This window comes from Coptis chinensis, chromosome 5 (assembly GCF_015680905.1).
Source record: "Coptis chinensis isolate HL-2020 chromosome 5, ASM1568090v1, whole genome shotgun sequence".
NCBI classification, from domain to species: Eukaryota; Viridiplantae; Streptophyta; class Magnoliopsida; order Ranunculales; family Ranunculaceae; genus Coptis; species Coptis chinensis.
In genome coordinates, this window is record NC_141460.1 from 55,522,860 (window position 1) to 55,529,678 (window position 6,819).

The 6,819-nt window shown below is 41.4% G+C and overlaps 1 pseudogene; it reads right to left on the reverse strand.

Annotated features, from left to right (window-relative positions):
* Window positions 1-1,222: 1,222 nt before the first annotated feature.
* Window positions 1,223-1,316, reverse strand: LOC147498024 (small nucleolar RNA R71; annotated as a pseudogene).
* Window positions 1,317-6,819: the final 5,503 nt, after the last annotated feature.

The following is a 6,819-nucleotide window of genomic DNA, read 5'->3' on the forward strand; positions in this document are numbered from 1 at the left end:
GAGTAATTACACGTGATAACAAGCATGCAGAAGGACTAGGAGTGGAACGAATCACTCTACTCCACTATACCTCATAGGATTGAGAGTAGAAATATTTGATAAGCATAAAGCATCATAAAATAAGTTTAGTTTACTTACGTTCTGAGTTTCATCGTTCATTTCGTAGGTAGACTATTCAAATTTATCATTTATCAAATGGCATACCGCCATCTTAGTTGCACTTTCGCATTGTTTTTCGTAGTGTAAGTACTTTTCTTAAAAGTCCCATTTCACCCACCCACCCGTGTTTGATTCATATTGTGGTTTTCCGTTTCATCGTGAAAAAATTTCAGAAATTAGATCGAAGCGCTGGCCTTGAGCGCTCGGAAGAAGGCGCACTATACTATACTGAACACCGAGCCGACCAGCCCTAAAAAAACACTGTAATTTGAAAATTACCCGGAGCGCGACCGCGCCCTATGCGAGCGCACCCGCGCCCTTTGTTAATTTTTCCGGAATTCTACCGTTTTGACTCGAACTTTGATTTTTCAAATTTTTCAGTGTCCTAACTTGTTATACACACTGAACACGCGTAAACAAGACGCTATTCATAAAAGCAAGGACGATCAGGTATTCCTTTCTTCCACACACCTTGCATCTCCTGTTAGAGGTTTATACTAGTATATCAGAATTGTTTGGAGTGTTGATGTGTTTAGCTAAGTTTGGTTTTAGCCTTGTATGAGATTAAGGTCTGGCCGAACAAAAACGTAGCGTAATTACACAACAACATCAACAAACAAGTCTATCTAGTATACCACCCACTACACCTCTAGCTACTATTTTCACACACATCACCTAACACAATGCCCGGCGAAGAAGAGACTCTCTCTCGACTTCTACAAAGCCTTGAGCGATAGCCCCAAATCTTGCATCGTTCTAGCGGACCCAGTGGGGATTTCGAATCCCCCAAATATTTTTAATTTGTTACCCGCTTTTCATGGATTAGACCATGAAAACCTTATCAAAGACACGCGTAGGATTGAACAAGTCCTAACAACATTCCACCATCCTACGGTTGGTGCGGAACAAATTAAACTCAGGGTATTCCCTTTCACCTTAGCCGATAAGGCGGCGTCTTGGTTAACTGCCCAAACGCCTAATTCTGTGGACTCGTGGGCTAAACTTGTTCAGTTGTTTATGGAACATTTTTACCCACCCCTAAAGACGGATGAGATGCTTTCCAAGATTCATTTATTTCGACAAAATCCTCATGAAACATTTTAAGAGGCTTGGAATCGTTTCACCGATCTCCTTATAGAGTGTCCACATCATAACTTAGCTTAAAGACACGTTAGTTTCGCCTTTTTCAAAGGACTTCTACACCACCATAAAGAAGTCCTAGACATAATGAATGGGGGTAGTTTCTTAAGCAAAGGAGCCTCGGAGGCTTATAAATTTTAGAGGATTAAACTAAGTTTAAATAACAACTGGGGGGGTAGTGATGATATCCACCGCTCCGCTAGTTCTTCTAATACAGTTAAGGCCGCCGGTATGTTTGAAATTAAACACGATTCCGAGCTTAAAACTCTAATCGAATCACTCACTAAAAAAATAGAGGCCATTTCTGTTCAACAAAAGCCTATCACCGTCATGAATGTAAATTCAAATCCATGTAGTTTCTGTTGGAGCCCTGAGCATCCCGACTCACACTGTCCTATTGCCTATGAACAGGCTTGTTCCATTAATAGTGAACCTAACGCCCCTTGGAGACAAAATCCCAACTTCGGTTGGAGAAATAACCAAAACGTCACACCTCAAGGGTACAATAATCAATATGTTAGGCTACGCACGGCTTTTAACCAAGCCCCACTACGACAAGGGCGTGGAATTGCGTAATTTTAATAATTATAACAACCAAGTGCAACCTTGACAAGGTCAAGCACAAAGTCAAGGTAATTATAATAATTATAACGCTTAATAATAGGGTATCGTTAGGTAAATAATAACTATCAAAATCCACCCATAAATAATTCACGTGAAATAGTTCCAGTCACACCACCCGTGACTACTACACCCACACAACCGGATCGTCTTGACACCTTCATACAAGTGAGCCAAAAACTTTTCCAAACCATGGCTCAATCTAACCAACAGCTTCTACAATCCGTTAATAATTTAACCAAACAGTTGGCTCAAGATAAAGCCCAACCCAAAGGTGTGTTGCCAGGTCACGAAATACCTAATCCTAAAACAACAAGAACAGCCTTTGAGGTAACCGATAATACTAGTAATGAGTATGAAAATGTAGGTGAGCTAAAGGCCATCACCACTCTCCGTTCTGGCAGAGTGGTTGATAACAAAGTAACTATGCCTATAGTTACCCCACCAGTAGCCCCTACACCTGCTATATTACTAGATACCAAAATAGAAACTGAAGAGCCTACCACTGTAGAGGTACCAGTTACAACAAAACCTAAGAAACAGGAAGCCACGGTTAAACATCCAAGTAATACCATTGCTGAATATAGACAGAAACCACTGTTTCCACAAAAATTAGCCATGTTAACTAGGGATACAAATTATGAGGAGATTAGGGATGTTTTCAAGAATCTAACTATAAACCTTCCCTTCCTCGAAGCTATAAAAAAGCTACCACACCATGCTAAGTTTCTTAAGGAATTGTGTACTACTAGGCGTAAGACCAATATACCAAAAGACGCCTTTTTAACAGAATAATTCCCAACTTTATCTGAACATAATGGAATTGTTAAGTACAAGGACCCTAGTCGTCCTACTGTACAATGCACCTTAGGAGATTCCTATACGACGACCACGTTATTAGACTTGGGGGCTAGTTTTAACTTACTCTCGTTTTATTTGTATAGACAAATAGGTCTAGACGAGATGCAACCCACTAAAATGACGTTGCAATTAGCTGATCGGTCTATTAAGTATCCTAAGGGTGTCGTCGAAAATGTTCTGGTAAAAATTTAGGATTTTTACTATCCGGCTGATTTTGTCATCCTCGATACGAAGTCGTTAGCGACTCGTCCCGATCATCTTTAGGGCCCTTTTTTCAAGCAACCGCCAATGCGCTCATTAATTGCCGCGATGGTTCAATGTCCATGTCTTTTGGCCATCTTCTTTCATTTGAAGTCAATGTTTTTAAAACAAAGACCACGGTTACCGATTCGATCTATGGATGGAGAGGTTAGCATGATCGAGAGCTTTGCTCGAGATTATTTCAACAACACGTTTCCGGATAATTATATGCCCAAATTTCTTTCCTTTGGAAGTTCAGACTCCAACATTTCCATCCCTACACTAGTCGATACACATATTACGGATGAGGATGAGATAGATGACTTTCTCAAAGATGTAGAGGACTATCATAGTAACGAGGATATGACTAATATAGATGAGCAATTCGATGAGTTTCTTAGAGCAAGTGATGATTCACCCTATCAAGAACTACTTTGCACAACATCCACCTCGACTTCCCTCCTTCCACCCTTTGAAAGGAATCTCGAGTTTGCACTCGATCCTTTTGTTTCTCCTATGCTCCATAATTTTTTAAATCCACCTAGTAAACAAATACTTCAGAAGGACAACCCATTTGACACCTTCATTTTCAGACTTGAGACAGTCCCTACACACACAATGAATGAGTTTTGTGCTAAAACCACATCCTCATTGTTTACAGGCTGTCTTTCTACAACTTATCCATATCCACCATATTCTCCACAACCATTCACTTTTCGTCTTTTCCACACTTATTTACTAGAACACCCACTCATTCAAAAATGAAAAAGAAGGTGCACGCTAGGTTACGTAATAGGGTTATCCGACTTCGCTTTCATTTCACTAGGTTGCGTCATAGGAAATATTGGTGCTTGATTGTGTTTGGATATGTTTTCTGTGATATTTATTTATGGAATGATCCACAACTATTTCGGTTGTTGATATATGGTAAACTGCATGTTCATACATACGTTTAGATAAAGTCTCGAAAGTATCGACTATAAATGACTCAATTTTTGTGTTTGGTGCATTTCCTTTCATTTCCATATATTGGTGAGTGCACCATTAAGGTAACCGGGCCCTCTCTATGGAGTGTGTGACTGTAAGTACCGGAACCTAAGTCCACGTTTAAACATAATTCACATTTTCCACTCTTGCATGTTTTCTCGGATTTTTTAGTCATGTTTCTCTATGGGGTGAATTATGTCTTTCTTGTTTATTGTTTTCTTTTTAAAAGTAAATATATATATATTAAAGAATAAACATAGTAATCTAGGAAGTCTCGGGAATCTGACTTTAAAAGACCCACTGCTAAAAACAAATTTTCTAAGCTCCGTTGTAAAAAATTTGTTTGGGGGTGGGGTGTTCGTGTTTCCGTCCTAGAACGTTTATGTCCCATTACAGTTGCTTAGGCCGTTTAATTGTATTACGATTCGGGTTGCCATAATCCATGATTTTAGAGTTCAATTATTCGCATAACGTATGTCATGCACGCACTTTGAGGTGTTTTCCACTATCTTATGTCATTGGATTGGAAATTCTCTCCTGATCATTTCCATATCTCATTCGCAAAAATCGGACCGGTAACGAAGCGGCAATTTTGATTTGAAGTTTCGCGAAAATCGAAAAAAAAAATCAAAAATTCCGATTTGGGCTTGGGCCCGACCCGCGCCCACCGACAGCGCGACCGCGCCCTTACCTTAGCCAACAGTCGCGATCTTCTTCTCCATACCGCCATTAACGCCCAAAAGCTTCAAACAAACAAAAAAAATATTAATAAAAAGAAAACCTAAATTAACCCACGCCCCTTATTCAAATCGATTTCAAATCTAACCTAAAAGCTTCCCACCACAACCCCCACCGATTTACATCACCAAAAACCACCGAAAACTCCAAATTTTGGTGTTGCCGCGCCACCACTCCACCACCACCACTGTTGCTTCAGTTGGTCGATTTAAATCCCACCACCACATCCCATTGAAACCCCAACTACATTCCAAACTTCCAATGGCTCAACAACGCCGAATTTTGCCGGAGCAAGCTTTTACCGGCGACCACTTCGCGCCGTTCTACGGTGACAAAATGGTCAGTCGAGACTGGAATAGCTTGTGGTACTCGATTGAAGCCTATTACCACGAGGACTTAGTCAGACGGTTCTACAATACGAGGGAGTTGGAAGTGACTAGGATTTTTGTTGTGGTGGCGAAGAGGAGGAAGGAAGTGACGACTGGGTTGTTGGCTGAGATTCTAGGCATTCCGCCTATAATCCATCTGGATGTCACCCTGCAGGAGTCCTAACATAATGGGGGTAGAGCCATTGATGAACGAGATAGTTATTGGAGGGGACTACAATGCGAGATCGCATTGTGTTCGACAGGCTTCCCTTAGGACCAACCGGCTGGGCAGCAGTTCGATGGATTGGGTCGGAACATACTCGGAAAGGAGAAGGTCGGCGACATCGGCCCTGGCTGCTTCCATATCTTATGGATACTCAGAGGCGGAAGTATGAGTTCTGCATCTTGGAGTTTTGCTTAGCATGATTAGGGGAGTAGGGAAGTCTATTGCCCCCTCTCCTATGTTGATAACCAAGATCATGTTGAAGTTGAGAGCATTTCGAGACCGATAGGACTTACATTACCCTACACCGTAACCCGTAGCGATCTATAGGGGAGTGTGTCCAACGAGTGTGGAGGATGGCTGAGGATAGAAGAAGAAGAAGAAGAGCTGGTGGATAGGAGAATGCCGAGGAGGCCGGGGAAATCAGAATGCCTCGGAGGATGAGGAGGATTTGGCGTGTTTTGATGCGGATGCCTTGGAGAGGTCTTTGGTCGATGCGTAACGCATGGCTGTGATTCATCGTGGCATGCGTTAAGCTCAACACTATCTGCGAAGACCTCCAGACTCGACAGGCAACGATGCATCATAACTTCGAGGTCCGTACCCAGAGAGAGGACGAGAGGTGGGAACAGATGAGGGCCGAGCTAGAAGCTCAGTGCCAATTCCGGGAAGAGATGCTTACACGATTCCCACCTCACGGGGACTCTCCTTCTGAGGACACACCATAGAGGCACGAGCGTCGTCGCCGAAGGACGAATGGTGCTGGCCCATCAGGAGCCCAGGAGCAGTCTCCAGACCATGTGCCCTCCGCTACCAGTACCGGAGGAGTTAGGGATAGCATCGTTTGATGTTTTTATGTTTATATGTAGTTTCATTATTGTTATTTATTTTAATGTAAGTTTTATTTCCGTAATTTGAATTTTATAGTGAAATGTACTCTGAATGAAAATTTTAATATAATGCGGTTATTTTTATTATGCGTGGTTGTCTCATATTGATCCCACCTTCCCAAATTGTTTGGGGGTGGTTTTATCTATTCCAGCATGATTTTTATATAACTCTCGTGTTAGAATTTATTGCGGAGTCAAGGTGAAAATATGGCCGTTTAGGCATATCCAGGAATAAGTATAAGGGTAGGATGAAATCTAGATTAAATAGGTAGATTCTATCATAAATTCAACCTAAAAGATACTAGGTTTGAATTAGAATCAAGATAATGAGTTGTTTTCGTTTTGGTTTGGAAATTTTAGAATTTTCTAAACTGCGTAAATACTTTTGGCAACTTCGATCCGTTTTAGCAACTTAAAACCTATATAAACTTCATACATTCTACACTCACAACTCACACTACACCTAAACTCCATCACTCACCTTTCACTCCCACGATTCCCCGTGTCGGCTCATTTTCCGAGTTTTTCAAAGAACTCCGGCGCTTCGGCTTTCTACAGGCGACTCGCTTCTCTGATATTTTTTCACATTTTT